Raw genomic sequence first — 26,801 nt, 5'->3', positions numbered from 1 at the left:
TAAGTAATCCCTCTCACCCCACCCCCCCTAAGTTTTAGATGCACTATTGTTAAGTGACTGTCCCACTGGATGTCATAAGGTGAATGCACCAATTTGTAAGTCGCTCTGGATAAGAGCGTCTGCTAAATGACTTAAATGTAAATGAAATGTAATTAGTACCCTCACCAGTAGACTGGACTCTACAGTTACAGTAGAGTTAGTACCCTCTCCAGTAGACTGGAGTCTACAGTTACAGTAACATTAGTAAACACTCCAGTAGACTGGTGTCTACGGTTACAGTAACATTAGTAAACACTCCAGTAGACTGGTGTCTACGGTTTCAGTAACATTAGTAAACACTCCAGTAGACTGGAGTCTACAGTTACAGTAACATTAGTAAACACTCCAGTAGACTGGTGTCTACGGTTACAGTAACATTAGTAAACACTCCAGTAGACTGGAGTCTACAGTTACAGTAACGTTAGTACCCTCCCCAGTAGACTGGAGTCTACAGTTACAGTAACATTAGTACCCTCTCCAGTAGACTGGAGTCTACAGTTACAGTAACTTTAGTACCCTCTCCAGTAGACTGGAGTCTACAGTTACAGTAACTTTAGTACCCTCTCCAGTAGACTGGAGTCTACAGTTACCTTAACATGAGTAAACACTCCAGTAGACTGGAGTCTACAGTTACAGTAACGTTAGTAAACACTCCAGTAGACTGGAGTCTACAGTTACAGTAATTTTAGTACCCTCTCCAGTAGACTGGAGTCTACAGTTACAGTAACTTTAGTACCCTCCCCAGTAGACTGGAGTCTACAGTTACAGTAACGTTAGTAAACACTCCAGTAGACTGGAGTCTACAGTTACCATAACATGAGTAAACACTCCAGTAGACTGGAGTCTACAGTTACAGTAACTTTAGTACGCTCCCCAGTAGACTGAAGTCTACAGTTACAGTAGCGTTAGAAAACACTCCAGTAGACTGGTGTCTATGGTTACAGTAACATTAGTAAACACTCCAGTAGACTGGAGTCTACAGTTACAGTAGAGTTAGAAAACACTCCAGTAGACTGGAGTCTACAGTTACAGTAGAGTTAGAAAACACTCCAGTAGACTGGAGTCTACAGTTACAGTAACATTAGTACCCTCCCCAGTAGACTGGGTTCTACAGTTACAGTAACATTAGTACCCTCCCCAGTAGACTGGGTTCTACAGTTAACGTAACATTAGTACCCTCTCCAGTAGACTGGAGTCTACAGTTACAGTAACGTTAGTACCCTCTCCAGTAGACTGGAGTCTACAGTTACAGTAACATTAGTACCCTCTCCAGTAGACTGGAGTCTACAGTTACAGTAACATTAGTAAACACTCCAGTAGACTGGAGTCTACAGTTACAGTAACTTTAGTACCCTCCCCAGTAGACTGGAGTCTACAGTTACAGTAACTTTAGTACCCTCTCCAGTAGACTGGAGTCTACAGTTACAGTAACATTAGTAAACACGCCAGTAGACTGGAGTCTACAGTTACAGTAACATTAGTACCCTCTCCAGTAGACTGGAGTCTACAGTTACAGTAGAGTTAGTACCCTCTCCAGTAGACTGGAGTCTACAGTTACAGTAACATTAGTAAACACTCCAGTAGACTGGTGTCTACGGTTACAGTAACATTAGTAAACACTCCAGTAGACTGGAGTCTACAGTTACAGTAGCGTTAGAAAACACTCCAGTAGACTGGAGTCTACAGTTACAGTAACATTAGTAAACACTCCAGTAGACTGCAGTCTACAGTTACAGTAACTTTAGTACCCTCTCCAGTAGAATGGAGTCTACAGTTACAGTAACATTAGTAAACACTCCAGTAGACTGGAGTCTACAGTTACAGTAGCGTTAGAAAACACTCCAGTAGACTGGAGTCTACAGTTACAGTAACATTAGTAAACACTCCAGTAGACTGGAGTCTACAGTTACAGTAACATTAGTAAACACGCCAGTAGACTGGAGTCTACAGTTACAGTAACATTAGTACCCTCTCCAGTAGACTGGAGTCTACAGTTACAGTAACTTTAGTACCCTCCCCAGTAGACTGGAGTCTACAGTTACAGTAACTTTAGTACCCTCTCCAGTAGACTGGAGTCTACAGTTACAGTAACATTAGTAAACACTCCAGTAGACTGGAGTCTACAGTTACAGTAGCGTTAGAAAACACTCCAGTAGACTGGAGTCTACAGTTACAGTAACATTAGTAAACACTCCAGTAGACTGGAGTCTACAGTTACAGTAACATTAGTAAACACTCCAGTAGACTGGAGTCTACAGTTACAGTAACATTAGTACCCTCTCCAGTAGACTGGAGTCTACAGTTACAGTAACTGTAGTACCCTCCCAGTAGACTGGAGTCTACAGTTACAGTAACTTTAGTACCCTCTCCAGTAGAATGGAGTCTACAGTTACAGTAACATTAGTAAACACTCCAGTAGACTGGAGTCTACAGTTACAGTAACATTAGTAAACACGCCAGTAGACTGGAGTCTACAGTTACAGTAACTTTAGTACCCTCCCCAGTAGACTGGAGTCTACAGTTACAGTAACTTTAGTACCCTCTCCAGTAGACTGGAGTCTACAGTTACAGTAACATTAGTAAACACTCCAGTAGACTAGAGTCTACAGTTACAGTAGCGTTAGAAAACACTCCAGTAGACTGGAGTCTACAGTTACAGTAACATTAGTAAACACTCCAGTAGACTGGTGTCTACGGTTACAGTAACATTAGTAAACACTCCAGTAGACTGGAGTCTACAGTTACAGTAACGTTAGTACCCTCCCCAGTAGACTGGAGTCTACAGTTACAGTAACATTAGTACCCTCTCCAGTAGACTGGAGTCTACAGTTACAGTAGAGTTAGAAAACACTCCAGTAGACTGGAGTCCACAGTTACAGTAACTTTAGTACCCTCTCCAGTAGACTGGAGTCTACAGTTACAGTAACTTTAGTACCCTCTCCAGTAGACTGGAGTCTACAGTTACCTTAACATGAATAAACACTCCAGTAGACTGGAGTCTACAGTTACAGTAACGTTAGTAAACACTCCAGTAGACTGGAGTCTACAGTTACAGTAACTTTAGTACCCTCTCCAGTAGACTGGAGTCTACAGTTACAGTAACTTTAGTACCCTCGCCAGTAGACTGGAGTCTACAGTTACAGTAACGTTAGTAAACACTCCAGTAGACTGGAGTCTTCAGTTACCTTAACATGAGTAAACACTCCAGTAGACTGGAGTCTACAGTTACAGTAACGTTAGTAAACACTCCAGTAGACTGGAGTCTACAGTTACCTTAACATGAGTAAACACTCCAGTAGACTGGAGTCTACAGTTACAGTAACGTTAGTACCCTCCCCAGTACACTGGAGTCTACAGTTACAGAAACATTAGTACCCTCTCCAGTAGACTGGAGTCTACAGTTACAGTAGAGTTAGAAAACACTCCAGTAGACTGGAGTCTACAGTTACAGTAACGTTAGTAAACACTCCAGTAGACTGGAGTCTACAGTTACAGTAACTTTAGTACCCTCTCCAGTAGACTGGAGACAACAGTTACAGTAACTTTAGTACCCTCCCCAGTAGACTGGAGTCTACAGTTACAGTAATGTTAGTAAACACTCCAGTAGACTGGAGTCTACAGTTACCATAACATGAGTAAACACTCCAGTAGACTGGAGTCTACAGTTACAGTAACTTTAGTACCCTCCCCAGTAGACTGAAGTCTACAGTTACAGTAGCGTTAGAAAACACTCCAGTAGACTGGTGTCTATGGTTACAGTAACATTAGTAAACACTCCAGTAGACTGGAGTCTACAGTTACAGTAGAGTTAGAAAACACTCCAGTAGACTGGAGTCTACAGTTACAGTAACTTTAGTACCCTCCCCAGTAGACTGGAGTCTACAGTTACAGTAACGTTAGTAAACACTCCAGTAGACTGGAGTCTACAGTTACCATAACATGAGTAAACACTCCAGTAGACTGGAGTCTACAGTTACAGTAACTTTAGTACGCTCCCCAGTAGACTGAAGTCTACAGTTACAGTAGCGTTAGAAAACACTCCAGTAGACTGGTGTCTATGGTTACAGTAACATTAGTAAACACTCCAGTAGACTGGAGTCTACAGTTACAGTAGAGTTAGAAAACACTCCAGTAGACTGGAGTCTACAGTTACAGTAGAGTTAGAAAACACTCCAGTAGACTGGAGTCTACAGTTACAGTAACATTAGTACCCTCCCCAGTAGACTGGGTTCTACAGTTACAGTAACATTAGTACCCTCCCCAGTAGACTGGGTTCTACAGTTAACGTAACATTAGTACCCTCTCCAGTAGACTGGAGTCTACAGTTACAGTAACGTTAGTACCCTCTCCAGTAGACTGGAGTCTACAGTTACAGTAACATTAGTACCCTCTCCAGTAGACTGGAGTCTACAGTTACAGTAACATTAGTAAACACTCCAGTAGACTGGAGTCCCTACAGTTACAGTAACTTTAGTACCCTCCCCAGTAGACTGGAGTCTACAGTTACAGTAACTTTAGTACCCTCTCCAGTAGACTGGAGTCTACAGTTACAGTAACATTAGTAAACACGCCAGTAGACTGGAGTCTACAGTTACAGTAACATTAGTACCCTCTCCAGTAGACTGGAGTCTACAGTTACAGTAGAGTTAGTACCCTCTCCAGTAGACTGGAGTCTACAGTTACAGTAACATTAGTAAACACTCCAGTAGACTGGTGTCTACGGTTACAGTAACATTAGTAAACACTCCAGTAGACTGGAGTCTACAGTTACAGTAGCGTTAGAAAACACTCCAGTAGACTGGAGTCTACAGTTACAGTAACATTAGTAAACACTCCAGTAGACTGCAGTCTACAGTTACAGTAACTTTAGTACCCTCTCCAGTAGAATGGAGTCTACAGTTACAGTAACATTAGTAAACACTCCAGTAGACTGGAGTCTACAGTTACAGTAGCGTTAGAAAACACTCCAGTAGACTGGAGTCTACAGTTACAGTAACATTAGTAAACACTCCAGTAGACTGGAGTCTACAGTTACAGTAACATTAGTAAACACGCCAGTAGACTGGAGTCTACAGTTACAGTAACATTAGTACCCTCTCCAGTAGACTGGAGTCTACAGTTACAGTAACTTTAGTACCCTCCCCAGTAGACTGGAGTCTACAGTTACAGTAACTTTAGTACCCTCTCCAGTAGACTGGAGTCTACAGTTACAGTAACATTAGTAAACACTCCAGTAGACTGGAGTCTACAGTTACAGTAGCGTTAGAAAACACTCCAGTAGACTGGAGTCTACAGTTACAGTAACATTAGTAAACACTCCAGTAGACTGGAGTCTACAGTTACAGTAACATTAGTAAACACTCCAGTAGACTGGAGTCTACAGTTACAGTAACATTAGTACCCTCTCCAGTAGACTGGAGTCTACAGTTACAGTAACTGTAGTACCCTCCCCAGTAGACTGGAGTCTACAGTTACAGTAACTTTAGTACCCTCTCCAGTAGAATGGAGTCTACAGTTACAGTAACATTAGTAAACACTCCAGTAGACTGGAGTCTACAGTTACAGTAACATTAGTAAACACGCCAGTAGACTGGAGTCTACAGTTACAGTAACTTTAGTACCCTCCCCAGTAGACTGGAGTCTACAGTTACAGTAACTTTAGTACCCTCTCCAGTAGACTGGAGTCTACAGTTACAGTAACATTAGTAAACAATCCAGTAGACTAGAGTCTACAGTTACAGTAGCGTTAGAAAACACTCCAGTAGACTGGAGTCTACAGTTACAGTAACATTAGTAAACACTCCAGTAGACTGGTGTCTACGGTTACAGTAACATTAGTAAACACTCCAGTAGACTGGAGTCTACAGTTACAGTAACGTTAGTACCCTCCCCAGTAGACTGGAGTCTACAGTTACAGTAACATTAGTACCCTCTCCAGTAGACTGGAGTCTACAGTTACAGTAGAGTTAGAAAACACTCCAGTAGACTGGAGTCCACAGTTACAGTAACTTTAGTACCCTCTCCAGTAGACTGGAGTCTACAGTTACAGTAACTTTAGTACCCTCTCCAGTAGACTGGAGTCTACAGTTACCTTAACATGAATAAACACTCCAGTAGACTGGAGTCTACAGTTACAGTAACGTTAGTAAACACTCCAGTAGACTGGAGTCTACAGTTACAGTAACTTTAGTACCCTCTCCAGTAGACTGGAGTCTACAGTTACAGTAACTTTAGTACCCTCGCCAGTAGACTGGAGTCTACAGTTACAGTAACGTTAGTAAACACTCCAGTAGACTGGAGTCTTCAGTTACCTTAACATGAGTAAACACTCCAGTAGACTGGAGTCTACAGTTACAGTAACGTTAGTAAACACTCCAGTAGACTGGAGTCTACAGTTACCTTAACATGAGTAAACACTCCAGTAGACTGGAGTCTACAGTTACAGTAACGTTAGTACCCTCCCCAGTACACTGGAGTCTACAGTTACAGAAACATTAGTACCCTCTCCAGTAGACTGGAGTCTACAGTTACAGTAGAGTTAGAAAACACTCCAGTAGACTGGAGTCTACAGTTACAGTAACTTTAGTACCCTCTCCAATAGACTGGAGTCTACAGTTACAGTAACTTTAGTACCCTCTCCAGTAGACTGGAGTCTACAGTTACCTTAACATGAGTAAACACTCCAGTAGACTGGAGTCTACAGTTACAGTAACGTTAGTAAACACTCCAGTAGACTGGAGTCTACAGTTACAGTAACTTTAGTACCCTCTCCAGTAGACTGGAGACAACAGTTACAGTAACTTTAGTACCCTCCCCAGTAGACTGGAGTCTACAGTTACAGTAATGTTAGTAAACACTCCAGTAGACTGGAGTCTACAGTTACCATAACATGAGTAAACACTCCAGTAGACTGGAGTCTACAGTTACAGTAACTTTAGTACCCTCCCCAGTAGACTGAAGTCTACAGTTACAGTAGCGTTAGAAAACACTCCAGTAGACTGGTGTCTATGGTTACAGTAACATTAGTAAACACTCCAGTAGACTGGAGTCTACAGTTACAGTAGAGTTAGAAAACACTCCAGTAGACTGGAGTCTACAGTTACAGTAACATTAGTACCCTCCCCAGTAGACTGGAGTCTACAGTTAACGTAACATTAGTACCCTCTCCAGTAGACTGGAGTCTACAGTTACAGTAACGTTAGTACCCTCTCCAGTAGACTGGAGTCTACAGTTACAGTAACATTAGTACCCTCTCCAGGAGACTGGAGTCTACAGTTACAGTAACTTTAGTACCCTCCCCAGTAGACTGGAGTCTACAGTTACAGTAACTTTAGTACCCTCTCCAGTAGACTGGAGTCTACAGTTACAGTAACATTAGTAAACACTCCAGTAGACTGGAGTCTACAGTTACAGTAGCGTTAGAAAACACTCCAGTAGACTGGAGTCTACAGTTACAGTAACATTAGTAAACACTCCAGTAGACTGGAGTCTACAGTTACAGTAACATTAGTAAACACTCCAGTAGACTGGAGTCTACAGTTACAGTAACATTAGTACCCTCTCCAGTAGACTGGAGTCTACAGTTACAGTAACTTTAGTACCCTCCCCAGTAGACTGGAGTCTACAGTTACAGTAACTTTAGTACCCTCTCCAGTAGACTGGAGTCTACAGTTACAGTAACATTAGTAAACACGCCAGTAGACTGGAGTCTACAGTTACAGTAACATTAGTACCCTCTCCAGTAGACTGGAGTCTACAGTTACAGTAGAGTTAGTACCCTCTCCAGTAGACTGGAGTCTACAGTTACAGTAACATTAGTAAACACTCCAGTAGACTGGTGTCTACGGTTACAGTAACATTAGTAAACACTCCAGTAGACTGGAGTCTACAGTTACAGTAGCGTTAGAAAACACTCCAGTAGACTGGAGTCTACAGTTACAGTAACATTAGTAAACACTCCAGTAGACTGCAGTCTACAGTTACAGTAACTTTAGTACCCTCTCCAGTAGAATGGAGTCTACAGTTACAGTAACATTAGTAAACACTCCAGTAGACTGGAGTCTACAGTTACAGTAGCGTTAGAAAACACTCCAGTAGACTGGAGTCTACAGTTACAGTAACATTAGTAAACACTCCAGTAGACTGGAGTCTACAGTTACAGTAACATTAGTAAACACGCCAGTAGACTGGAGTCTACAGTTACAGTAACATTAGTACCCTCTCCAGTAGACTGGAGTCTACAGTTACAGTAGAGTTAGTACCCTCTCCAGTAGACTGGAGTCTACAGTTACAGTAACATTAGTAAACACTCCAGTAGACTGGTGTCTACAGTTACATTCACAATAGTAAACACTCCAGTAGACTGGTGTCTACGGTTACAGTAACATTAGTAAACACTCCAGTAGACTGGAGTCTACAGTTACAGTAACATTAGTAAACACTCCAGTAGACTGGTGTCTACGGTTACAGTAACATTAGTAAACACTCCAGTAGACTGGAGTCTACAGTTACAGTAACGTTAGTACCCTCCCCAGTACACTGGAGTCTACAGTTACAGAAACATTAGTACCCTCTCCAGTAGACTGGAGTCTACAGTTACAGTAGAGTTAGAAAACACTCCAGTAGACTGGAGTCTACAGTTACAGTAACTTTAGTACCCTCTCCAGTAGACTGGAGTCTACAGTTACAGTAACTTTAGTACCCTCTCCAGTAGACTGGAGTCTACAGTTACCTTAACATGAATAAACACTCCAGTAGACTGGAGTCTACAGTTACAGTAATGTTAGTAAACACTCCAGTAGACTGGAGTCTACAGTTACAGTAACTTTAGTACCCTCTCCAGTACACTGGAGTCTTCAGTTACCTTAACATGAGTAAACACTCCAGTAGACTGGAGTCTACAGTTACAGTAACGTTAGTAAACACTCCAGTAGACTGGAGTCTACAGTCACAGTAACGTTAGTAAACACTCCAGTAGACTGTAGTCTACAGTTACCTTAACATTAGTAAACACTCCAGTAGACTGGAGTCTACAGTTACAGTAACATTAGTACCCTCCCCAGTAGACTGGAGTCTACAGTTAACGTAACATTACTACCCTCTCCAGTAGACTGGAGTCTACAGTTACAGTAACGTTAGTACCCTCTCCAGTAGACTGGAGTCTACAGTTACATTAACATTAGTACCCTCTCCAGTAGACTGGAGTCTACAGTTACAGTAACATTAGTAAACACTCCAGTAGACTGGAGTCTACAGTTACAGTAACGTTAGTAAACACTCCAGTAGACTGGAGTCTACAGTCACAGTAACGTTAGTAAACACTCCAGTAGACTGGAGTCTACAGTCACAGTAACGTTAGTAAACACTCCAGTAGACTGTAGTCTACAGTTACCTTAACATTAGTAAACACTCCAGTAGACTGGAGTCTACAGTTACAGTAACATTAGTACCCTCCCCAGTAGACTGGAGTCTACAGTTAACGTAACATTAGTACCCTCTCCAGTAGACTGGAGTCTACAGTTACAGTAACGTTAGTACCCTCTCCAGTAGACTGGAGTCTACAGTTACATTAACATTAGTACCCTCTCCAGTAGACTGGAGTCTACAGTTACAGTAACTTTAGTACCCTCCCCAGTAGACTGGAGTCTACAGTTACAGTAACTTTAGTACCCTCTCCAGTAGACTGGAGTCTACAGTTACAGTAACATTAGTAAACACTCCAGTAGACTGGAGTCTACAGTTACAGTAGCGTTAGAAAACACTCCAGTAGACTGGAGTCTACAGTTACAGTAACATTAGTAAACACTCCAGTAGACTGGAGTCTACAGTTACAGTAACATTAGTAAACACTCCAGTAGACTGGAGTCTACAGTTACAGTAACATTAGTACCCTCTCCAGTAGACTGGAGTCTACAGTTACAGTAACTGTAGTACCCTCCCCAGTAGACTGGAGTCTACAGTTACAGTAACTTTAGTACCCTCTCCAGTAGAATGGAGTCTACAGTTACAGTAACATTAGTAAACACTCCAGTAGACTGGAGTCTACAGTTACAGTAACATTAGTAAACACGCCAGTAGACTGGAGTCTACAGTTACAGTAACTTTAGTACCCTCCCCAGTAGACTGGAGTCTACAGTTACAGTAACTTTAGTACCCTCTCCAGTAGACTGGAGTCTACAGTTACAGTAACATTAGTAAACACTCCAGTAGACTGGAGTCTACAGTTACAGTAGCGTTAGAAAACACTCCAGTAGACTGGAGTCTACAGTTACAGTAACATTAGTAAACACTCCAGTAGACTGGAGTCTACAGTTACAGTAACATTAGTAAACACTCCAGTAGACTGGAGTCTACAGTTACAGTAACATTAGTACCCTCTCCAGTAGACTGGAGTCTACAGTTACAGTAACTTTAGTACCCTCCCCAGTAGACTGGAGTCTACAGTTACAGTAACTTTAGTACCCTCTCCAGTAGACTGGAGTCTACAGTTACAGTAACATTAGTAAACACGCCAGTAGACTGGAGTCTACAGTTACAGTAACATTAGTACCCTCTCCAGTAGACTGGAGTCTACAGTTACAGTAGAGTTAGTACCCTCTCCAGTAGACTGGAGTCTACAGTTACAGTAACATTAGTAAACACTCCAGTAGACTGGTGTCTACGGTTACAGTAACATTAGTAAACACTCCAGTAGACTGGAGTCTACAGTTACAGTAGCGTTAGAAAACACTCCAGTAGACTGGAGTCTACAGTTACAGTAACATTAGTAAACACTCCAGTAGACTGGAGTCTACAGTTACAGTAACTTTAGTACCCTCTCCAGTAGAATGGAGTCTACAGTTACAGTAACATTAGTAAACACTCCAGTAGACTGGAGTCTACAGTTACAGTAGCGTTAGAAAACACTCCAGTAGACTGGAGTCTACAGTTACAGTAACATTAGTAAACACTCCAGTAGACTGGAGTCTACAGTTACAGTAACATTAGTAAACACGCCAGTAGACTGGAGTCTACAGTTACAGTAACATTAGTACCCTCTCCAGTAGACTGGAGTCTACAGTTACAGTAGAGTTAGTACCCTCTCCAGTAGACTGGAGTCTACAGTTACAGTAACATTAGTAAACACTCCAGTAGACTGGTGTCTACAGTTACATTCACAATAGTAAACACTCCAGTAGACTGGTGTCTACGGTTACAGTAACATTAGTAAACACTCCAGTAGACTGGAGTCTACAGTTACAGTAACATTAGTAAACACTCCAGTAGACTGGTGTCTACGGTTACAGTAACATTAGTAAACACTCCAGTAGACTGGAGTCTACAGTTACAGTAACGTTAGTACCCTCCCAGTACACTGGAGTCTACAGTTACAGAAACATTAGTACCCTCTCCAGTAGACTGGAGTCTACAGTTACAGTAGAGTTAGAAAACACTCCAGTAGACTGGAATCTACAGTTACAGTAACTTTAGTACCCTCTCCAGTAGACTGGAGTCTACAGTTACAGTAACTTTAGTACCCTCTCCAGTAGACTGGAGTCTACAGTTACCTTAACATGAATAAACACTCCAGTAGACTGGAGTCTACAGTTACAGTAATGTTAGTAAACACTCCAGTAGACTGGAGTCTACAGTTACAGTAACTTTAGTACCCTCTCCAGTACACTGGAGTCTTCAGTTACCTTAACATGAGTAAACACTCCAGTAGACTGGAGTCTACAGTTACAGTAACGTTAGTAAACACTCCAGTAGACTGGAGTCTACAGTCACAGTAACGTTAGTAAACACTCCAGTAGACTGTAGTCTACAGTTACCTTAACATTAGTAAACACTCCAGTAGACTGGAGTCTACAGTTACAGTAACATTAGTACCCTCCCCAGTAGACTGGAGTCTACAGTTAACGTAACATTAGTACCCTCTCCAGTAGACTGGAGTCTACAGTTACAGTAACGTTAGTACCCTCTCCAGTAGACTGGAGTCTACAGTTACAGTAACATTAGTACCCTCTCCAGTAGACTGGAGTCTACAGTTACAGTAACTTTAGTACCCTCCCCAGTAGACTGGAGTCTACAGTTACAGTAACTTTAGTACCCTCTCCAGTAGACTGGAGTCTACAGTTACAGTAACATTAGTAAACACTCCAGTAGACTGGAGTCTACAGTTACAGTAGCGTTAGAAAACACTCCAGTAGACTGGAGTCTACAGTTACAGTAACATTAGTAAACACTCCAGTAGACTGGAGTCTACAGTTACAGTAACATTAGTAAACACTCCAGTAGACTGGAGTCTACAGTTACAGTAACTTTAGTACCCTCTCCAGTAGAATGGAGTCTACAGTTACAGTAACATTAGTAAACACTCCAGTAGACTGGAGTCTACAGTTACAGTAGCGTTAGAAAACACTCCAGTAGACTGGAGTCTACAGTTACAGTAACATTAGTAAACACTCCAGTAGACTGGAGTCTACAGTTACAGTAACATTAGTAAACACGCCAGTAGACTGGAGTCTACAGTTACAGTAACATTAGTACCCTCTCCAGTAGACTGGAGTCTACAGTTACAGTAGAGTTAGTACCCTCTCCAGTAGACTGGAGTCTACAGTTACAGTAACATTAGTAAACACTCCAGTAGACTGGTGTCTACAGTTACAGTAACATTAGTAAACACTCCAGTAGACTGGTGTCTACGGTTACAGTAACATTAGTAAACACTCCAGTAGACTGGAGTCTACAGTTACAGTAACGTTAGTACCCTCCCCAGTAGACTGGAGTCTACAGTTACAGAAACATTAGTACCCTCTCCAGTAGACTGGAGTCTACAGTTACAGTAGAGTTAGAAAACACTCCAGTAGACTGGAGTCTACAGTTACAGTAACTTTAGTACCCTCTCCAGTAGACTGGAGTCTACAGTTACAGTAACTTTAGTACCTTCTCCAGTAGACTGGAGTCTACAGTTACCTTAACATGAGTAAACACTCCAGTAGACTGGAGTCTACAGTTACAGTAACGTTAGTAAACACTCCAGTAGACTGGAGTCTACAGTTACAGTAACTTTAGTACCCTCTCCAGTAGACTGGAGTCTACAGTTACAGTAACTTTAGTACCCTCCCCAGTAGACTGGAGTCTAAAGTTACAGTAATGTTAGTAAACACTCCAGTAGACTGGAGTCTACAGTTACCATAACATGAGTAAACACTCCAGTAGACTGGAGTCTACAGTTACAGTAACTTTAGTACCCTCCCCAGTAGACTGAAGTCTACAGTTACAGTAGCATTAGAAAACACTCCAGTAGACTGGTGTCTATGGTTACAGTAACATTAGTAAACACTCCAGTAGACTGGAGTCTACAGTTACAGTAGAGTTAGAAAACACTCCAGTAGACTGGAGTCTACAGTTACAGTAACATTAGTACCCTCCCCAGTAGACTGGAGTCTACAGTTAACGTAACATTAGTACCACCTCTCCAGTAGACTGGGGTCTACAGTTACAGTAACATTAGTACCCTCTCCAGTAGACTGGAGTCTACAGTTACAGTAACATTAGTACCCTCTCCAGTAGACTGGAGTCTACAGTTACAGTAACTTTAGTACCCTCCCCAGTAGACTGGAGTCTACAGTTACAGTAACTTTAGTACCCTCTCCAGTAGACTGGAGTCTACAGTTACAGTAACATTAGTAAACACTCCAGTAGACTGGAGTCTACAGTTACAGTAGCGTTAGAAAACACTCCAGTAGACTGGAGTCTACAGTTACAGTAACATTAGTAAACACTCCAGTAGACTGGAGTCTACAGTTACAGTAACATTAGTAAACACTCCAGTAGACTGGAGTCTACAGTTACAGTAACATTAGTACCCTCTCCAGTAGACTGGAGTCTACAGTTACAGTAACTTTAGTACCCTCCCCAGTAGACTGGAGTCTACAGTTACAGTAACTTTAGTACCCTCTCCAGTAGACTGGAGTCTACAGTTACAGTAACATTAGTAAACACGCCAGTAGACTGGAGTCTACAGTTACAGTAACATTAGTACCCTCTCCAGTAGACTGGAGTCTACAGTTACAGTAACTTTAGTACCCTCCCCAGTAGACTGGAGTCTACAGTTACAGTAACTTTAGTACCCTCTCCAGTAGACTGGAGTCTACAGTTACAGTAACATTAGTAAACACGCCAGTAGACTGGAGTCTACAGTTACAGTAACATTAGTACCCTCTCCAGTAGACTGGAGTCTACAGTTACAGTAACTTTAGTACCCTCCCCAGTAGACTGGAGTCTACAGTTACAGTAACTTTAGTACCCTCTCCAGTAGACTGGAGTCTACAGTTACAGTAACATTAGTAAACACGCCAGTAGACTGGAGTCTACAGTTACAGTAACATTAGTACCCTCTCCAGTAGACTGGAGTCTACAGTTACAGTAGAGTTAGTACCCTCTCCAGTAGACTGGAGTCTACAGTTACAGTAACATTAGTAAACACTCCAGTAGACTGGTGTCTACGGTTACAGTAACATTAGTAAACACTCCAGTAGACTGGAGTCTACAGTTACAGTAGCGTTAGAAAACACTCCAGTAGACTGGAGTCTACAGTTACAGTAACATTAGTAAACACTCCAGTAGACTGGAGTCTACAGTTACAGTAACTTTAGTACCCTCTCCAGTAGAATGGAGTCTACAGTTACAGTAACATTAGTAAACACTCCAGTAGACTGGAGTCTACAGTTACAGTAGCGTTAGAAAACACTCCAGTAGACTGGAGTCTACAGTTACAGTAACATTAGTAAACACTCCAGTAGGCTGGAGTCTACAGTTACAGTAACATTAGTAAACACGCCAGTAGACTGGAGTCTACAGTTACAGTAACATTAGTACCCTCTCCAGTAGACTGGAGTCTACAGTTACAGTAGAGTTAGTACCCTCTCCAGTAGACTGGAGTCTACAGTTACAGTAACATTAGTAAACACTCCAGTAGACTGGTGTCTACAGTTACATTCACAATAGTAAACACTCCAGTAGACTGGTGTCTACGGTTACAGTAACATTAGTAAACACTCCAGTAGACTGGAGTCTACAGTTACAGTAGAGTTAGAAAACACTCCAGTAGACTGGAGTCTACAGTTACAGTAACTTTAGTACCCTCTCCAGTAGACTGGAGTCTACAGTTACAGTAACTTTAGTACCCTCTCCAGTAGACTGGAGTCTACAGTTACCTTAACATGAATAAACACTCCAGTAGACTGGAGTCTACAGTTACAGTAATGTTAGTAAACACTCCAGTAGACTGGAGTCTACAGTTACAGTAACTTTAGTACCCTCTCCAGTAGACTGGAGTCTTCAGTTACCTTAACATGAGTAAACACTCCAGTAGACTGGAGTCTACAGTTACAGTAACGTTAGTAAACACTCCAGTAGACTGGAGTCTACAGTCACAGTAACGTTAGTAAACACTCCAGTAGACTGTAGTCTACAGTTACCTTAACATTAGTAAACACTCCAGTAGACTGGAGTCTACAGTTACAGTAACATTAGTAAACACGCCAGTAGACTGGAGTCTACAGTTACAGTAACATTAGTACCCTCTCCAGTAGACTGGAGTCTACAGTTACAGTAGAGTTAGTACCCTCTCCAGTAGACTGGAGTCTACAGTTACAGAAACATTAGTACCCTCTCCAGTAGACTGGAGTCTACAGTTACAGTAGAGTTAGTACCCTCTCCAGTAGACTGGAGTCTACAGTTACAGTAACATTAGTAAACACTCCAGTAGACTGGTGTCTACAGTTACAGTAACATTAGTACACACTCCAGTAGACTGGTGTCTACGGTTACAGTAACATTAGTAAACACTCCAGTAGACTGGAGTCTACAGTTACAGTAACATTAGTAAACACTCCAGTAGACTGGTGTCTACGGTTACAGTAACATTAGTAAACACTCCAGTAGACTGGAGTCTACAGTTACAGTAACGTTAGTACCCTCCCCAGTAGACTGGAGTCTACAGTTACAGAAACATTAGTACCCTCTCCAGTAGACTGGAGTCTACAGTTACAGTAGAGTTAGTACCCTCTCCAGTAGACTGGAGTCTACAGTTACAGTAACATTAGTAAACACTCCAGTAGACTGGTGTCTACAGTTACAGTAACATTAGTAAACACTCCAGTAGACTGGTGTCTACGGTTACAGTAACATTAGTAAACACTCCAGTAGACTGGAGTCTACAGTTACAGTAACATTAGTAAACACTCCAGTAGACTGGTGTCTACGGTTACAGTAACATTAGTAAACACTCCAGTAGACTGGAGTCTACAGTTACAGTAACGTTAGTACCCTCCCCAGTAGACTGGAGTCTACAGTTACAGAAACATTAGTACCCTCTCCAGTAGACTGGAGTCTACAGTTACAGTAGAGTTAGAAAACACTCCAGTAGACTGGAGTCTACAGTTACAGTAACTTTAGTACCCTCTCAAGTAGACTGGAGTCTACAGTTACAGTAACTTTAGTACCCTCTCCAGTAGACTGGAGTCTACAGTTACCTTAACATGAGTAAACACTCCAGTAGACTGGAGTCTACAGTTACAGTAACGTTAGTAAACACTCCAGTAGACTGGAGTCTACAGTTACAGTAACTTTAGTACCCTCTCCAGTAGACTGGAGTCTACAGTTACAGTAACTTTAGTACCCTCCCCAGTAGACTGGAGTCTACAGTTACAGTAATGATAGTAAACACTCCAGTAGACTGGAGTCTACAGTTACCATAACATGAGTAAACACTCCAGTAGACTGGAGTCTACAGTTACAGTAACTTTAGTACCCTCCCCAGTAGACTGAAGTCTACAGTTACAGTAGCATTAGAAAACACTCCAGTAGACTGGTGTCTATGGTTACAGTAACATTAGTAAACACTCCAGTAGACTGGAGTCTACAGTTACAGTAGAGTTAGAAAACACTCCAGTAGACTGGAGTCTACAGTTACAGTAACATTAGTACCCTCCCCAGTAGACTGGAGTCTACAGTTAACGTAACATTAGTACCCTCTCCAGTAGACTGGGGTCTACAGTTACAGTAACATTAGTACCCTCTCCAGTAGACTGGAGTCTACAGTTACAGTAACATTAGTACCCTCTCCAGTAGACTGGAGTCTACAGTTACAGTAGAGTTAGTACCCTCTCCAGTAGACTGGAGTCTACAGTTACAGTAACATTAGTAAACACTCCAGTAGACTGGTGTCTACAGTTACAGTAACATTAGTACACACTCCAGTAGACTGGTGTCTACGGTTACAGTAACATTAGTAAACACTCCAGTAGACTGGAGTCTACAGTTACAGTAACATTAGTAAACACTCCAGTAGACTGGTGTCTACGGTTACAGTAACATTAGTAAACACTCCAGTAGACTGGAGTCTACAGTTACAGTAACGTTAGTACCCTCCCCAGTAGACTGGAGTCTACAGTTACAGAAACATTAGTACCCTCTCCAGTAGACTGGAGTCTACAGTTACAGTAGAGTTAGTACCCTCTCCAGTAGACTGGAGTCTACAGTTACAGTAACATTAGTAAACACTCCAGTAGACTGGTGTCTACAGTTACAGTAACATTAGTAAACACTCCAGTAGACTGGTGTCTACGGTTACAGTAACATTAGTAAACACTCCAGTAGACTGGAGTCTACAGTTACAGTAACATTAGTAAACACTCCAGTAGACTGGTGTCTACGGTTACAGTAACATTAGTAAACACTCCAGTAGACTGGAGTCTACAGTTACAGTAACGTTAGTACCCTCCCCAGTAGACTGGAGTCTACAGTTACAGAAACATTAGTACCCTCTCCAGTAGACTGGAGTCTACAGTTACAGTAGAGTTAGAAAACACTCCAGTAGACTGGAGTCTACAGTTACAGTAACTTTAGTACCCTCTCCAGTAGACTGGAGTCTACAGTTACAGTAACTTTAGTACCCTCTCCAGTAGACTGGAGTCTACAGTTACCTTAACATGAGTAAACACTCCAGTAGACTGGAGTCTACAGTTACAGTAACGTTAGTAAACACTCCAGTAGACTGGAGTCTACAGTTACAGTAACTTTAGTACCCTCTCCAGTAGACTGGAGTCTACAGTTACAGTAACTTTAGTACCCTCCCCAGTAGACTGGAGTCTACAGTTACAGTAATGTTAGTAAACACTCCAGTAGACTGGAGTCTACAGTTACCATAACATGAGTAAACACTCCAGTAGACTGGAGTCTACAGTTACAGTAACTTTAGTACCCTCCCCAGTAGACTGAAGTCTACAGTTACAGTAGCATTAGAAAACACTCCAGTAGACTGGTGTCTATGGTTACAGTAACATTAGTAAACACTCCAGTAGACTGGAGTCTACAGTTACAGTAGAGTTAGAAAACACTCCAGTAGACTGGAGTCTACAGTTACAGTAACATTAGTACCCTCCCCAGTAGACTGGAGTCTACAGTTAACGTAACATTAGTACCCTCTCCAGTAGACTGGGGTCTACAGTTACAGTAACATTAGTACCCTCTCCAGTAGACTGGAGTCTACAGTTACAGTAACATTAGTACCCTCTCCAGTAGACTGGAGTCTACAGTTACAGTAACTTTAGTACCCTCCCCAGTAGACTGGAGTCTACAGTTACAGTAACTTTAGTACCCTCTCCAGTAGACTGGAGTCTACAGTTACAGTAACATTAGTAAACACTCCAGTAGACTGGAGTCTACAGTTACAGTAGCGTTAGAAAACACTCCAGTAGACTGGAGTCTACAGTTACAGTAACATTAGTAAACACTCCAGTAGACTGGAGTCTACAGTTACAGTAACATTAGTAAACACTCCAGTAGACTGGAGTCTACAGTTACAGTAACATTAGTACCCTCTCCAGTAGACTGGAGTCTACAGTTACAGTAACTTTAGTACCCTCCCCAGTAGACTGGAGTCTACAGTTACAGTAACTTTAGTACCCTCTCCAGTAGACTGGAGTCTACAGTTACAGTAACATTAGTAAACACGCCAGTAGACTGGAGTCTACAGTTACAGTAACATTAGTACCCTCTCCAGTAGACTGGAGTCTACAGTTACAGTAGAGTTAGTACCCTCTCCAGTAGACTGGCGTCTACAGTTACAGTAACATTAGTAAACACTCCAGTAGACTGGTGTCTACGGTTACAGTAACATTAGTAAACACTCCAGTAGACTGGTGTCTACGGTTACAGTAACATTAGTAAACACTCCAGTAGACTGGAGTCTACAGTTACAGTAACATTAGTAAACACTCCAGTAGACTGGTGTCTACGGTTACAGTAACATTAGTAAACACTCCAGTAGACTGGAGTCTACAGTTACAGTAACGTTAGTACCCTCCCCAGTAGACTGGAGTCTACAGTTACAGTAACATTAGTACCCTCTCCAGTAGACTGGAGTCTACAGTTACAGTAGAGTTAGAAAACACTCCAGTAGACTGGAGTCTACAGTTACAGTAACTTTAGTACCCTCTCCAGTAGACTGGAGTCTACAGTTACAGTAACTTTAGTACCCTCTCCAGTAGACTGGAGTCTACAGTTACCTTAACATGAATAAACACTCCAGTAGACTGGAGTCTACAGTTACAGTAACGTTAGTAAACACTCCAGTAGACTGGAGTCTACAGTTACAGTAACTTTAGTACCCTCTCCAGTAGACTGGAGTCTACAGTTACAGTAACTTTAGTACCCTCCCCAGTAGACTGGAGTCTACAGTTACAGTAACGTTAGTAAACACTCCAGTAGACTGGAGTCTTCAGTTACCTTAACATGAGTAAACACTCCAGTAGACTGGAGTCTACAGTTACAGTAACGTTAGTAAACACTCCAGTAGACTGGAGTCTACAGTTACCTTAACATTAGTAAACACTCCAGTAGACTGGAGTCTACAGTTACAGTAACGTTAGTAAACACTCCAGTAGACTGGAGTCTACAGTCACAGTAACGTTAGTAAACACTCCAGTAGACTGTAGTCTACAGTTACCTTAACATTAGTAAACACTCCAGTAGACTGGAGTCTACAGTCACAGTAACGTTAGTACCCTCCCCAGTAGACTGGAGTCTACAGTTACAGTAACATTAGTACCCTCTCCAGTAGACTGGAGTCTACAGTTACAGTAGAGTTAGAAAACACTCCAGTAGACTGGAGTCTACAGTTACAGTAACTTTAGTACCCTCTCCAGTAGACTGGAGTCTACAGTTACAGTAACTTTAGTACCCTCTCCAGTAGACTGGAGTCTACAGTTACCTTAACATGAATAAACACTCCAGTAGACTGGAGTCTACAGTTACAGTAACGTTAGTAAACACTCCAGTAGACTGGAGTCTACAGTTACAGTAACTTTAGTACCCTCTCCAGTAGACTGGAGTCTACAGTTACAGTAACTTTAGTACCCTCCCCAGTAGACTGGAGTCTACAGTTACAGTAACGTTAGTAAACACTCCAGTAGACTGGAGTCTTCAGTTACCTTAACATGAGTAAACACTCCAGTAGACTGGAGTCTACAGTTACAGTAACGTTAGTAAACACTCCAGTAGACTGGAGTCTACAGTTACCTTAACATTAGTAAACACTCCAGTAGACTGGAGTCTACAGTTACAGTAACGTTAGTAAACACTCCAGTAGACTGGAGTCTACAGTCACAGTAACGTTAGTAAACACTCCAGTAGACTGTAGTCTACAGTTACCTTAACATTAGTAAACACTCCAGTAGACTGGAGTCTACAGTCACAGTAACGTTAGTTACTCCTAACCCACGTCTACTCCTAACCAGTAGTCACTCCTAACCCACATCTACTCCGAACCAGTAGTTACTCCTAACCAGTAGTTACTTCTAACCCATATCTACTTCTAACCAGTAGTTCCTCCAACCCACCTCTCGTCCTAGCCCACGTCTACTCCTAACCAGTAGTCACTCCTAACCCACGTCTACTCCTAACCAGTAATCACTCTTAACCCACATCTACTCCTAACCAGTAGTTACTCCTACCCACGACTCGTCCTAACCCACGTCTACTCCTAACCAGTAGTTACTCCTAACCAGTAGTTACTCTTAACCCATGTCTACTCCTAACCAGTAGTTACTCCTACCCACTTCTACTCCTAACCAGTAGTCATTCCTAACCCACATCTACTCCTAACCAGTAGTTAGGAGTTACTCCTAACCAGTAGTTACTCCTAACCCATGTCTACTCCTAACCAGTAGATACTCCAACACATGTCTACTCCTAACCAGTAGTTAGTCCTAACCCATGTTTACTCCCAACCAGTAGTCACTCCTAACCCACGTCTACTCCTAACCAGTAGTTACTCCTAACCACGTATAGTCCTAACCCACGTCTACTCCTAACCAGTAGTCACTCCTAACCCACATCTACTCCTAACCAGTAGTTACTCCTAACCAACATCTACTCCTAAGCAGTATTCTGTCCTAACCCACATCTACTCCTAACCAGTAGTTACTCCTACCCACGTCTACTCCTAACCAGTAGTCACTCCTAACCCATGCCTACTCCTAACCAGTAGTCACTCCTAACCCACGTCTACTCCTAACCAGTAGTCACTCCTAACCCACATCTACTCTTAAGCAGTAGTTACTCCTAACCCACGTCTACTCCTAACCAGTAGTTACTCCTAACCCACGTCTACTCCTAAACAGTAGTTACTCCTATCCAGTAGTTTCTCCTAACCACGTATAGTCCTAACCCACGTCTACTCCTAACCAGTAGTTACTCCTAACCCACATCTACTCCTAACCAGGAGTTCCTCCTACCCACCTCTCGTCCTAACCCACATCTACTCCTAACCAGTAGTTACTCCTAACCCACGTCTACTCCTAAGCAGTAGTCACTCCTAACCCACATCTACTCCTAACCAGTAGTTATTTCTAACCAGTAGTTCCTCCTAACCCACATCTACTCCTAACCAGTAGTTACTCCTACCCACGTCTGGTCCTAACCCACGTCTACTCCTAACCAATAGTCACTCCTAACCCACTTCTACTCCTAACCAGTAGTTACTCCTAACCCACGTCTACTCCTAACCAGTAGTTACTCCTAATAACCCATGTCTACTCCTAACCAGTAGTCACTCCTAACCCATGTCTACTCCTAACCAGTAGTTACTCCTACCCACGTCTACTCCTAACCAGTAGTTACTCCTACCCACATCTACTCCTAACCAGTAGTTATTTCTAACCAGTAGTTCCTCCTAACCCACATCTACTCCTAACCAGTAGTTACTCCTACCCACGTCTGGTCCTAACCCACGTCTACTCCTAACCAGTAGTTACTCCTAACCCACGTCTACTCCTAACCAATAGTCACTCCTAACCCACTTCTACTCCTAACCAGTAGTTACTCCTAACCCACGTCTACTCCTAACCAGTAGTTACTCCTAATAATCCATGTCTACTCCTAACCAGTAGTCACTCCTAACCCATGTCTACTCCTAACCAGTAGTTACTCCTACCCACGTCTACTCCTAACCAGTAGTTACTCCTACCCACGTCTACTCCTAACCAGTAGTCACTCCTAACCCACGTCACGTCTACTCCTAACCAGTAGTCACTCCTAACCCACGTCTACTCCTAACCAGTAGTCACTCCTAACCCACGTCTACTCCTAACCAGTAGTCACTCCTAACCCACGTCTACTCCTAACCAGTAGTCACTCCTAACCCACGTCTACTCCTAACCAGTAGTCACTCCTAACCCACGTCTACTCCTAACCAGTAGTCACTCCTAACCCACGTCTACTCCTAACCAGTAGTCACTCCTAACACACGTCTACTCCTAACCAGTAGTCACTCCTAACCCACGTTTACTGTCCACACCGGGGCATTACGAGCGAGACAAACACTATCACCTGGGTCACACAGAGAACAGAGACATGGGTCTGTCTGGGTCAAAGGGAAAAACACAGAGGATGGAGAGAATTCAGTCTTGAGCATAGACAAACACCATCACCTGGAATGGAGACGCAGAGAACACAGACACAGGTCAGTCTGGGGTCAAAGGTCAAAAAACACAGAGGTAGAGGTCAGCCCACACTGTACGCTACAACATTCCTCTTTCATCTAATAGCACTACTGTACAGTGGTGTTTGTTCATTTACATTTACATTTAAGTCATTTAGCAGACGCTCTTATCCAGAGCGACTTACAAATTGGTGCATTCACCTTATGACATCGAGTGGAACAGTCACTTTACAATAGTGCATCTAAATCTTAAAGGGGAGGGGGGGTGAGAGGGATTACTTATCCTATCCTAGGTATTCCTTAAAGAGGTGGGGTTTCAGGTGTCTCCGGAAGGTGGTGATTGACTCCGCTGTCCTGGCGTCGTGAGGGAGTTTGTTCCACCATTGGGGGGCCAGAGCAGCGAACAGTTTTGACTGGGCTGAGCGGGAGCTGTACTTCCTCAGTGGTAGGGAGGCGAGCAGGCCAGAGGTGGATGAACGCAGTGCCCTTGTTTGGGTGTAGGGCCTGATCAGAGCCTGGAGGTACTGAGGTGCCGTTCCCCTCACAGCTCCGTAGGCAAGCACCATGGTCTTGTAGCGGATGCGAGCTTCAACTGGAAGCCAGTGGAGAGAACGGAGGAGCGGGGTGACGTGAGAGAACTTGGGAAGGTTGAACACCAGACGGGCTGCGGCGTTCTGGATGAGTTGAAGGGGTTTAATGGCACAGGCAGGGAGCCCAGCCAACAGCGAGTTGCAGTAATCCAGACGGGAGATGACAAGTGCCTGGATTAGGACCTGCGCCGCTTCCTGTGTGAGGAAGGGTCGTACTCTGCGGATGTTGTAGAGCATGAACCTACAGGAACGGGCCACCGCCTTGATGTTGGTTGAGAACGACAGGGTGTTGTCCAGGATCACGCCAAGGTTCTTAGCGCTCTGGGAGGAGGACACAATGGTGTTGTCAACCGTGATGGCGAGATCATGGAACGGGCAGTCCTTCCCCGGGAGGAAGAGCAGCTCCGTCTTGCTGAGGTTCAGCTTGAGGTGGTGATCCGTCATCCACACTGATATGTCTGCCAGACATGCAGAGATGCGATTCGCCACCTGGTCATCAGAAGGGGGAAAGGAGAAGATTAATTGTGTGTCGTCTGCATAGCAATGATAGGAGAGACCATGTGAGGTTATGACAGAGCCAAGTGACTTGGTGTATAGCGAGAATAGGAGAGGGCCTAGAACAGAGCCCTGGGGGACACCAGTGGTGAGAGCGCGTGGTGAGGAGACAGATTCTCGCCACGCCACCTGGTAGGAGCGACCTGTCAGGTAGGACGCAATCCAAGCGTGGGCCGCGCCGGAGATGCCCAACTCGGAGAGGGTGGAGAGGAGGATCTGATGGTTCACAGTATCGAAGGCAGCCGATAGATCTAGAAGGATGAGAGCAGAGGAGAGAGAGTTAGCTTTAGCAGTGCGGAGTGCCTCTGTGATACAGAGGAGAGCAGTCTCAGTTGAATGACTAGTCTTGAAACCTGACTGATTTGGATCAAGAAGGTCATTCAGAGAGAGATAGCGGGAGAGCTGGCCAAGGACGGCACGTTCAAGAGTTTTGGAGAGAAAAGAAAGAAGGGATACTGGTCTGTAATTGTTGACATCGGAGGGATCGAGTGTAGGTTTTTTCAGAAGGGGTGCAACTCTCGCTCTCTTGAAGACGGAAGGGACGTAGCCAGCGGTCAGGGATGAGTTGATGAGCGAGGTGAGGTAAGGGAGAAGGTCTCCGGAAATGGTCTGGAGAAGAGAGGAGGGGATAGGGTCAAGCGGGCAGGTTGTTGGGCGGCCGGCCGTCACAAGACGCGAGATTTCATCTGGAGAGAGAGGGGAGAAAGAGGTTAGAGCACAGGGTAGGGCAGTGTGAGCAGAACCAGTGGTGTCGTTTGACTTAGCAAACGAGGATCGGATGTCGTCGACCTTCTTTTCAAAATGGTTGACGAAGTCATCTGCAGAGAGGGAGGAGGGGGGGAGAGGGGGAGGAGGATTCAGGAGGGAGGAGAAGGTGGCAAAGAGATTCCTAGGGTTAGAGGCAGATGCTTGGAATTTAGAGTGGTAGAAAGTGGCTTTAGCAGCAGAGACAGAGGAGGAAAATGTAGAGAGGAGGGAGTGAAAGGATGCCAGGTCCGCAGGGAGGCGAGTTTTCCTCCATTTCCACTCGGCTGCCCGGAGCCCTGTTCTGTGACCTCGCAATGAGTCATCGAGCCACGGAGCGGGAGGGGAGGACCGAGCCGGCTTGGAGGATAGGGGACATAGAGAGTCAAAGGATGCAGAGAGGGAGGAGAGGAGGGTTGAGGAGGCAGAATCAGGAGATAGGTTGGAGAAGGTTTGAGCAGAGGGAAGAGAAGATAGGATGGAAGAGGAGAGAGTAGCGGGGGAGAGAGAGCGAAGGTTGGGACGGCGCGATACCATCCGAGTAGGGGCAGTGTGGGAGGTGTTGGATAAGAGCGAGAGGGAAAAGGATACAAGGTAGTGGTCGGAGACTTGGAGGGGAGTTGCAATGAGGTTAGTGGAAGAACAGCATCTAGTAAAGATGAGGTCGAGCGTATTGCCTGCCTTGTGAGTAGGGGGGAAGGTGAGAGGGTGAGGTCAAAAGAGGAGAGGAGTGGAAAGAAGGAGGCAGAGAGGAATGAGTCAAAGGTAGACGTGGGGAGGTTAAAGTCGCCTAGAACTGTGAGAGGTGAGCCGTCCTCAGGAAAGGAGCTTATCAAGGCATCAAGCTCATTGATGAACTCTCCGAGGGAACCTGGAGGGCGATAAATGATAAGGATGTTAAGCTTGAAAGGGCTGGTAACTGTGACAGCATGGAATTCAAAGGAGGCGATAGACAGATGGGTAAGGGGAGAAAGAGAGAATGACCACTTGGGAGAGATGAGGATCCCGGTGCCACCACCCCGCTGACCAGAAGCTCTCGGGGTGTGCGAGAACACGTGGGCGGACGAAGAGAGAGCAGTAGGAGTAGCAGTGTTGTCTGTGGTGATCCATGTTTCCGTCAGTGCCAAAAAGTCGAGGGACTGGAGGGAGGCATAGGCTGAGATGAACTCTGCCTTGTTGGCCGCAGATCGGCAGTTCCAGAGGCTACCGGAGACCTGGAACTCCACGTGGGTCGTGCGCGCTGGGACCACCAGATTAGGGTGGCCGCGGCCACGCGGTGTGGAGCGTTTGTATGGTCTGTGCAGAGAGGAGAGAACAGGGATAGACAGACACATAGTTGACAGGCTACAGAAGAGGCTACGCTAATGCAAAGGAGATTGGAATGACAAGTGGACTACACGTCTCGAATGTTCAGAAAGTTAAGCTTACGTAGCAAGAATCTTATTGACTAAAATGATTAAAATGATACAGTACTGCTGAAGTAGGCTAGCTGGCAGTGGCTGCGTTGTTGACACTACACTAATCAAGTCGTTCCGTTGAGTGTAATAGTTTCAACAGTGCTGCTATTCGGGGGCTAGCTGGCTAGCTAGTAGTGTTGTTTACGTTACGTTGCGTTAAAAGAACGACAATAGCTGGCTAGCTAACCTAGAAAATCGCTCTAGACTACACAATTATCTTTGATACAAAGACGGCTATGTAGTTAGCTATGTAGCTAGCTACGATCAAACAAATCAAACCGTTATACTGTAATGAAATGAAATGAAAATGTGATACTACCTGTGAATGCGACCGGGTTGTTGAGTCTATTCAGAAGACGTTGGCTAGCTGTTGCAGTCACTAAAGCTCCATTGTGACTGCAGATACTTCTCTCCTGCTGTATTGTA

At 43.8% G+C, this 26,801-nt stretch overlaps 1 pseudogene; it reads right to left on the bottom strand.

Moving 5' to 3' along the window:
- The window catches only part of LOC124006000, a 181,360-nt pseudogene that overhangs the window by 87,294 nt on the left and 67,265 nt on the right, over nucleotides 1-26,801 (bottom strand).

Source organism: Oncorhynchus gorbuscha, linkage group LG19 (genome assembly GCF_021184085.1).
Source record: "Oncorhynchus gorbuscha isolate QuinsamMale2020 ecotype Even-year linkage group LG19, OgorEven_v1.0, whole genome shotgun sequence".
Taxonomy (NCBI): Eukaryota; Metazoa; Chordata; class Actinopteri; order Salmoniformes; family Salmonidae; genus Oncorhynchus; species Oncorhynchus gorbuscha.
Note: the sequence above shows the minus strand (reverse complement) of the source record. Positions and strands in the feature narration are given on the sequence as shown.